We start from the raw sequence: 9939 nt of genomic DNA on the forward strand, positions 1-9939 counted from the left end.
AAAGGATAGAAAGTTTCGTTTTCACTTTTAGTTTCATTTCGTCATTCCCATCATGTTCTAATTCTCCGCCCATCTACGGGCACATTTGAATATTTTAAAAAATTAATTCGTTTTTCTTTTCTATAAATATTACAAGGAAGTTAATAGACTGATATTATCCGTTTGGCTGCGAGCAACAGTTCGTGGGCGTGGGTGGCGTCATCGCTCCGAATTAAACTAACCTCACCCAATCAGAGCTGGCGACATTGGGTTAAATATTGGGTTGTCCGGAAAGTTCATGCCGATTTTTAAAGGAAAGAAAAAGGTCAATAAATACTTGCCATTACGTTTTTAACCAATCAAATATGAACCATTTTGTTGCACAGTGCGTCTCCATCTTTCCTTTAACTTGAAAATACCCTCTTCCCAGAATTGAGGTGGTTTCATGACAAATAAGTCGAAAGGTAAGCTACTATAAATCGGCACGAACTTTCCGAACAACCCAATAATTTATACACACACACACACACCATTTGCCATTGTGATTAAAAGGTTCGCTTCGCAACTATACATGCTTTTGGTTCGATCCCACCTCACGGCACTTGGAACATTATATGCCTTCTTACAGAGTGCGGCAAAACCCATCAGACACTTCAGAGATTGATAAACGTTTAAACAACAAACGCATAACACACAACAAGCCCAAAACCATGATATGTTACTGTTTCTAGTTAGTTACTATCATCTACACAAGCTGGCACCGTGCTGTCAAAAATGACGGCTAATTGTAGTGTTTTATATATAAACATGGATGGTAAATCTTTTCTACTCTAGGCACAAGGCCCAAAATTTTTGGGGAAGGGGCCAGTCGATTAGATTGACTCAGTATGTAACTGGTACTTAATTTATCGATCCCGAAAGGGTGAAAGGCAAAGTCGACCTCGGCGGAATTTGAACTCAGAACGTTGCTGTTGTTGGCAACAGCCTGCTCGTGAAATTAACGTGCAAGTGGCTGAGAAATCCATAGACACGTGTACTCTTAACGAAGTTCTCGAGGAGATTCAGCGCGACACAGAGTGTGACAAGGCTGGCCCTTTGAAATAAATACAACAGAAACAGGAAGATACAGTGAGAGAAAGTTAATCGAATTTGCGCTTGTAGACAGTTGAGTCCGCTGCCCTAACCACTGGGCCATTGCGCCTCCACTCTCAGAACGTAAAGAGAGACGAAATACCGCTAAGCAATTCACCCGGCGTGCTAAAGATTCTGTCAGCTCGCAGCCTTATATGGATGGTGAATCAAATTAATAGTCATTATTGTTATCTCCGCGGAGGAGACAAGGGTATTAACATGTATACAACTGTTGCACAATGTGCGTTAAAAAAAGTTAACACAAAAATAGGTATTGGGGATTTGAACCCAGAACGCAAAGAACAAGTCCTGATGTTCTAGCGATTCTGCAGCCTTTAAATTCACGAACGGCAGCTCATATTCTAAAGTTTTGTAAGAAACGCGGCGATCAGGCAGAATAGTTAGCACACCGGACAAAACGCTTAGCGGCATTTCGTCCGTCTTTACGTACTGAGTTCAAATGTCACCGAGGTCAGCTGTCTTTCATCCTTTCGGGGACAATGAAATCAGTACTAGTCTAGAACACCGGAGTCGATCTAATTGGCTACACCACCCAACCCAAAAAATTTCAGGTCTTGTGCCCACAAGAAAAAGGATTAAAGTAATATAAGCCCAACTTTGCATAAAGGATCCGGGGTAATATTTGTTTTTAAAGTATTTTCTTTAGGGAAATGCATCGTCTATGCAATCAAATACGGTAATAATATTGAATCTAAGTTTTGGCACAAAGCCAGCAATTTCGGGGGAGGGGTAGGTCGATTACATCAACCCCAGTACTCAATTGGTACTTATTTTATCGACCCCAAGGGATGAAAAGAAAAGTCGACCTCATCGAAATTTGAACTCTGAATTTAGAGACGGACGAAATTTTACCTGGGCTGCTAACCACCCTATAGTATTAATTCATCTCCATTTTTTTTTTTTTTTTGGCAAGTATGAACTTAATCGAACTCAGTGAATTTGTGTCTTTAAAACAGGACAAATATTTTAATTAACACAGTCAAGATATGGTCGCGGAAATGAACGAAATTAAATACTAAATACGATATTGTCATGACAAAAATTTTATTTAAAAATAAACAATAAACATAGAATACACAATGAACTAAAGCCAATGGCATCACTGATATGTTTAAGGTGTCGGCAATAACTTCAAGATTGACAGATTTTATTAGAAAAAAAAAAAAAAAAAAAAAAAAAAAAAAAAAAAGAGATACAATGGACGAACGTCGCAAACATCACAAATTTGAAGTTATCGGCAACGACAAGGGAAGTAACTATTGTTATACTGTGCTAAAGTATCATACAAAATTAGGTTTGGGAAAGTGAAACGCAAAGTTCCGTAGTTTTATCAGACGTTTTCAGCAGTTTGCATTGTTCAGACATTTATATTATACATAAAACTACATTAAAAAATATATATACTGTAAATAATAAGATTCTAAAAAGCAGTTTTATTTTTTTTTATTTACATGAGTCAACATCTATGAAGCGACTCGGCCTCTTGGAAATAGCTGTCTTGTTTCAAATTTCAACAGAAGGGCAGCATTTTTTGAGAAAGACAGTTTGTTGATTACATCTACCCAATACCTCACCAATAGTTTACCTTTCATCATTGTGAGATCAATAAGGTTGATCTCAACTCTATTTGAGCTCAGCACGCCGGATGAAATTGTCAGCGGCATTTCTTTCAACTTTATGTTCCAACTAAAGGATCTGAACTCCGAAAGGTAAAGACGGACGAAACGCCGCTAAGCATTTTTTTCCGGTGTGCTAACAATTCAGTCAGCTCGCCGCCTTAAGAGTACAGTCGACAATGCAATGTGTAGCATTACTAAATATGCGCGATGGTCACAAGATAGCGGTTCTCCAGGCCACAAAAATGAAAAGTGTACACTGGAAAGGTCAGACCCTGAATATAATTCAGGGATCGACCCTATAGAGACTATAACAAACTATAGCGATGGAATCAATAAAATAAAGTGTCGTCTTGGTGATATTTGTATTGAAAATGGGTTACTGCAAAGCAGCTTGTCCAACGTTTTAAGTCTGCCGTAATGGTTTCTAAAGTAAGCATAAGGCTAACAATTTTGAAAGAGGGAATAATTAACTATATCTACCCTGGAGAAATGAAAGACCTGATCTCAACGCGATTTGAAACCTGAACATGAGGAGCAACAAGTCCTTTTTTTTTTTTTCAGACGCTCTCACCATTCTGCTAATACATTACCATACATTATTTCTACAACAGGCATATGGTCAGCAATTCGAGAAAATATGGTTATTTCATAAGACTGGCCCCTATAACTCACATACTTTATTTTCTCGACCATAGAAGGATGAATTGCAAACTTGAATTCAGCAGAATTTGATACCAGAACACAAAGAACTGGAAACAAATACCGCAAAGCATTTTTTGCGGTGCAGTAACGACTACCAGCTCACAGACTTATTCTGCTATTGTTCCAACACAGAAAACCTGAAATGTAAGGGAAGTAGTTGACTAAATCGAACCTTATACCGGATTTTATTGACACTGGAAGGATGAAAGACAAACTAACTTCAGGATTTGAACAGAAATGCAAAGGGTTGATTCTGCCGTCATCCTTTAAAACTAGTACAAAGGTGAGGGTAATAATTGATTAAATAGACTTTAATACTAGATTTTACTTTAACCACTCCGGAAGGATGAATGGCAAAGCTGACCGCAACAGAATCTGAGCGCAAAGCATTTTGCCCAACGTCCAAATAATTTAACATATGTACAACAGAAATTTGTTGGGAGAGGAGCAGACGATTATTAACCTCAAAGCATGCACCTCTTCCCCAGCTAACCAACAGAGTGAAAAGTTGGCCGTGGAAGTATTTGAACTCAAACCCTAAGATATTTTATCCAGAATCTACTGCGTAATAATACCTTGAATCTTCAATCAAGAGCAATTTTGAGTGGAGGAGGAAGTAGGGTAAACTTACCCACTTCCACGACGGTTTCCTTAATTTTCCGGAAAACGGATTTTTTTTCGTTTGTTTTTACTAGAATTTTCTACAGATACTTCTCACACTTTGTAGATAGCAATTGTATTGAAATTTAAAGTTTTTTATTTTTTTGGCCGGGGCGAGAGAGGTTTCGGATGAATTCATACGAGTAGATTGCTTCTTCAGATCTTTCATAAAAACATTTTTCTAAAAATTTAAGCAAATAACTTTCATAAGGTGCGAAAATTACGATTGTTTTGGAATGTGAAAAAAAGTTGGTGGGTGCGCGCGCACACGCAGTCTACAAAATGAAACTCGAAATCTTGCAAAAATGTGAGGTGTTTTAGAATGAAAGTGTGCGAATCGGCCACTTTTTTTCTCCACCTTAAATTCTGATTTAATCAGATTCTACACTATCCGAAAAGTACTTGTAGCAATTTTCAGGAAAACTGTTCGCTTTCTGAAAGTTGGAAAGGGAACAAAATTTAGGTGTACACTTGTAAAGATGGGTCGGAAGTTGATTACATGGACCTCAGCGATCAACTGGTACTTTTTATCAATCCTAAAAATGAGGTACACCAAAGAGTCGATCTCGGCAGCATTTGAACTCGTTAGAAATGCTAAGCATTTTGTCCGGCGCGCTCATGGTTCTGCCACCTCGCCGCCTTCGTAATAATGGTTTCAAATTTTGCCCCAAGGGCATCAATTTTAGACGAGGGGACGAGTTGATTACATCAACCCAGTGTTCAACTGGTACTTAACCCCGAAAGGATGAAAGGCGAAGTCGACTTCGGCGGAATTTGAACTCGTTATGTAGCGACGGACAGAATACCACTAAGCATTTCGTTCATAACGCTAACGATTCTTATTTCTTTATTGCCCACAAGGGGTTAAACAGAGGAGACAAACAACGTTTAAGTCGATTGGATCGACCCCTGTGCATAACTGGTACTTAATTTATCGACCTCGAAAGGATGAAAGGCAAAGTCGACCTCGGCGGAATTTGAACTCCGAACGTAAAGACAGACGAAATACCGCTAAGCATTTTGCCCGGTGTGCTAACGATTCTTATTTCTTTATTGCCCACAAGGGGCTAAACATAGAGGGGACAAACAAGGACAGACAAAGGAATTAAGTCAATTACATCGACCCCTGTGCATAACTGGTATTTAATTTATCGACCTCGAAAGGATGAAAGGCAAAGTCGACCCCGGCGGAATTTGAACTCAGAACATAAAGACTGACGAAATACCGCTAATCATTTTGCCCGGCGTGCTAATGATTCTGCCAGCTCACCACCTTAATAATAATGATGGTGGTAGTGGTTCCTGATTTGGGAATAAGGCCAGTAAATTTGAGGAGAGGGAAGGAGTTAAATCGACCCTATACTTCACTGGTACTTTAATCCTGGAGGGAGACAGGCGAAGCTGAAACTGAACGAACGCTCTGACGATTCTGCCAGTTTCCCCCACCTCCCTATTCAGCTCTAATAATATGCTTCCTTGGTTAAGTCCCTTTAATACCTTTGGATGGTTGAGTTGTTACTTTACAGATTAATTTTTTGTAATATACTTCAGTGATACTTAACTACTACCAGATCCACCTAAGCAAACTAGTTGGTCGTAATTAGCAATAAGTGGATATCTGAGAATCAAAACTAGTGTCATTAAGCCTAATTTAAAGGTGATGACAGTGATAAAACAGTCCTGTTTTTAAATCAATTCTACTTAATACCTCTGGTATATTTAGAAACACTCGATAAGCCCTAAGCCGCTTACATAGTCACGCTCCTGCTAGAAATAGCAGTAAAATCTCCTTCAAATCACATCCTATTGTCATTTTAAGACATACGACAGGATAATCACGGTGGAACGCCTTTGATCGTGGGTCTCTTGGTTCAAGAATGACCAGGGGTTAAACAACTTCCGTAAATATTACAACGGTTCCATTACTGTCACCGACCAGCCGTATGTAAATGCATGTTACCCCTATTTGCATGCATAATAGAGCTGTGACACTTCAGTCTGCTAGAAAAAGGTCAAATCTGAAGATGCAGTCTAGAAAAGGAAAGGACACATTAGATGATGTAGTCTTAGATATGCAATGCCAGAGAGAAAGACTGGTTAAAACTAGAATTATGCTTCTTGATCGTAGTTTCATTCAGTCAACAGCTTACGGGGTTTTTACACGACTACAATAGCAGTGATAGTTGTTGTTTAGCATGCCTCTACTCCGTCTTACAACCAAACAGCGACACGGGGGCTCAATTCATGGTTCTCATCAACCCGTCCTCTTAAATGAAGGGTGCACTGCTTTGGAGTAGCTCAGCGCTTCCGCGTGTGCAAACCATACAAATGTCGTGAGTTCGGCCTGCACCCGCTATTATGCCAACTTAGTGCAGGCCAGTTCCCTCAACACGCCATACTCGTCATCAAGAAGAGCACCGATGTAGCTGGCTTCTCACCACAACTGGAACTAGCTGACCTCGACCGTGGCGATGGTAAGCGCCCGACGGAATAACCCTTTTCCCCTAATCTAGGACACGACGTGTTGCGACTTGTCTGCCTCCAGCCTTGTTGCTTCGGTAGCAAACCCAGACTGCCCACTCCTTTTCATAACCAGTCGCTGTCAAGACTTCCACTGACCTCCGGACCCGCACGGCCGATTTCCTCCACAAAAGCAGAAAAGAATCCCGTGAAGCAGTGTGGTTGTTGCAGCACGTCACACGCCTTCTCCGTGGCAATGCCTTTATCTTGTCTGCGTGGCATAGATGAATCCCCACTCGGACTGAGGGAGGGAGTAGAGTGTCCCTCCATCTCTCCCTTTCATTACTTAATTCTGAATTTGCCTTCCTCGTTTCCCCCCCCCCTTCATTTAAACAGGACTGACTGAAATAAAGCTGAAGTAAAAAAAAGTGATATGAACCAGCGACCCTTCTGACAAAATTGTCCAAAACTCACCATTCGGCCAAGGCACAAAAGAGAAAGACGAGAAGAAATAGATAAATTAGTTCCTTTGAACTAACTTAACAAAAAAAAAAATTTAGAAAGTTTAAATATTTGTCTTGTTACGCACTGTTATGTCTGCAAGAGGTAAAACTTACGAGATCTAATACAGAAATCTAACAAGGCCAATAAAATATCACAACGCCAAAACAGAAACATTGATTCCATGCGGGGACCTCCAAGTAATCGCTCGGTTTGTTAGAAATAGCAGCCAAAAACAATTTACCGTCTAGTAAAAAGAGAAAAAGATAACTTTTCTGGAAAAAATTTGATTATAAGTGAACAGAGCCAGAGCTGACCTGTGGGCGAAATAACGAGCGCTCATGGGGCCTCAAGTACTGGTTGGTTACGGAACTAGTTCAACGGGAAGACTTAGATTGCTAAGTAGCTCTGTAAAGTAGAAAACGATATGAATTACTACACACACATACACGTCAATGACTCATCATATAGGCATCTCTGTCTCAAGGAACATTGCCTTGCCGTTTTAGGAGAGCTGACGTCTGTGGGAGGAGCTATGCCGGCGGGTTCTACCATACCGGATTGGTTCTCTCATTTTGGACAAACTAAAGGTGTTCCATTCTCCCAAAGCGGTTCCAGTTGATAGACCAAGTTGTGCATGGGTGATCTGACTGGAAGGCGTGGGGTTCTTCGTTGTCGGGGTGGGATGTTCTGGTCGTGGAGCCTGCAACCATGAGTCCTTCACCGACTGAGTTCCACATGTCGGCCCAGTGAGTGAGCTGCATCTCTTGGTGCCTTGTGCGCTTCTAATCCGAGGCTGGCTCTGGTTTTTCATACGACATTAGGGTGGGTCTGTGCTTGTGTGTGTGTGTGGGGGGGTCCGAGTTTGAGAATTAGGGATGGTTTTTGTGGCTGTACGGGAGGTTCCTGTTAGGTGCCAGAAGATGCAATCGGGCCCGGTTGGCGCGTTGACCAGCAGCGGCTTTGCATCAGGAGGTGTTTTTTATGATCTGGGTGAGACTAGTTGCTGGCAGTTTTATACCGGTGATGCGGTTCCTTGCGCCTCTATAGGTCACCTTAATCGATCAGGCGTTTACATCTGGAAAATGCCGCAAATCAGTATGACGAAAAATGATAAAACAAGCATGCGGCAGCCAGGCGCTGATAAACCAGTAGCCTATAAAATGTAGAAAGTAGATCAACAGAAACTCTAGGCATGCCGTGGCGAAAAGCTACCTTTCATCTGGGCAGACAACGTCTGGTTTGGTCCATTGTATTTCAGCTAACCCCTCACCGTTTTGTACTCTTCTACCGAAGTTGATTTATCCCGACTGACCCTTTGCAGGTCGAATCTCGATCGATTTGTTCTAAACTACGGTTTCTACTCTAGTTCTCAGGTGAGCAACTCCCCATTTGCCTCGCCGAGGACCCTGCCCTCACTTTCGGGGTCTTCCCTCTGACTTTGCTCTCGAACATACGACCAGAACCCTTTTGTAGATGACCTCATCTTCGAGATCCCATGCTCGTTGATCTCTGTATCATGCCCGCAACACTTTTCGGGCCCAGCCGCCTACGAGCAAAGATCTGTTTACCAATGCAGCAAATGTTGTAGAGATGGGTAACAACCTTCACTCAATAAGGTTCCACTAGTCGGTGCAGTGATTCCGGTGGCCCTGACCCATCCCCATATGAAGCCTCCATATGGCTGTAGGTCGAGCGACAGACATTGTGTTGGCGAATAAACGATTGTAATAGGGTTATTGCTAAATGTTACTTTGCCATATTAAAAAATTGGGACGGCGGGATTGTAGGTGGAGAAAATTCTACCCACCTGCTCCAAGGCCACAATAAAAGCGCTGATTTTTGCCTTGGAACAATATTACCGCTACTCAACGAATCTTTTACAAATTTAGAATAATGTAAGTACAATCCCAGGTACAAGCTCTTTTCAGGGAAAGAATTAAAAGGAAAATGTCAAGCTCTTTCCATGCCATACAACAGGATCGAACTCAGAACCTTGTGATTGCAAAACGAACTTCTTAACTCCCTCGTACGTACGCACACATACACACACAACTTGCGACAAATCCAAACAGGTAAAGAAGTGTTTCGAAGTGACTGTATCAGCAACTTGGATTTTCCTCCTCGTGTTAGGGCACCTCAGTCACCATTCATCACAAACCGATTAAACTAAAGCAGCGTGAATTGGAGTGACTTGCTCAAGGACGCAATCTGCCACTCGATGCAGGAACTTGCACCCTTATGATAATGAACCAGATACCTAACCCCGAGGCCAGATGCCCGACTTCCCTAAATGGAACGGAAAAAAATGAAAGGAACCTTCGTCAATTTCAACGATGAACGCTGCAATTATTCTATCGACCAAACTACTTCTTCACTGAATTGAAAGATAAGTGTGACAAGGCCGACCCTTTGAATCAATGACGCTATACAATCACAGAATTCCGAATAAATTTCTTTCAGAAGCCTTTGATCAACAAGAAGCCACTGTAAAAAATACTTTCTCGTAATACCATACAATAGGATCGAACTCAGAATCTAACCTCTTAATCTCCTCGTACGTACGTACACACACAACCTGTGACCAAACCGAACAATATTTTCCATCCATCACAAACCGAGCAAACTAAATCAGCGTGAATTGGGGTGACTTGCTCAAGGATGCAATCTGCCACTCGATGCAAGAACTTGCAACCTCATCGGAGCGACTTGCTCAGGGACGCTGTCTGCTACTCAAAGTAGGAACTCAACTTGAAACTTTAGATTATGAACCAGATGCCCAACACTTAGGCCACGCACCTTCCCAAAATGGAAATGCAAAACTGAAAGGAATCATTGTCAGTTTCGACAATGAACACTCCGATTA

The sequence above is a fragment of the Octopus bimaculoides genome, chromosome 20 (assembly GCF_046866305.1).
Source record: "Octopus bimaculoides isolate indiv1 chromosome 20, ASM4686630v1, whole genome shotgun sequence".
Lineage (NCBI taxonomy): Eukaryota > Metazoa > Mollusca > Cephalopoda > Octopoda > Octopodidae > Octopus > Octopus bimaculoides.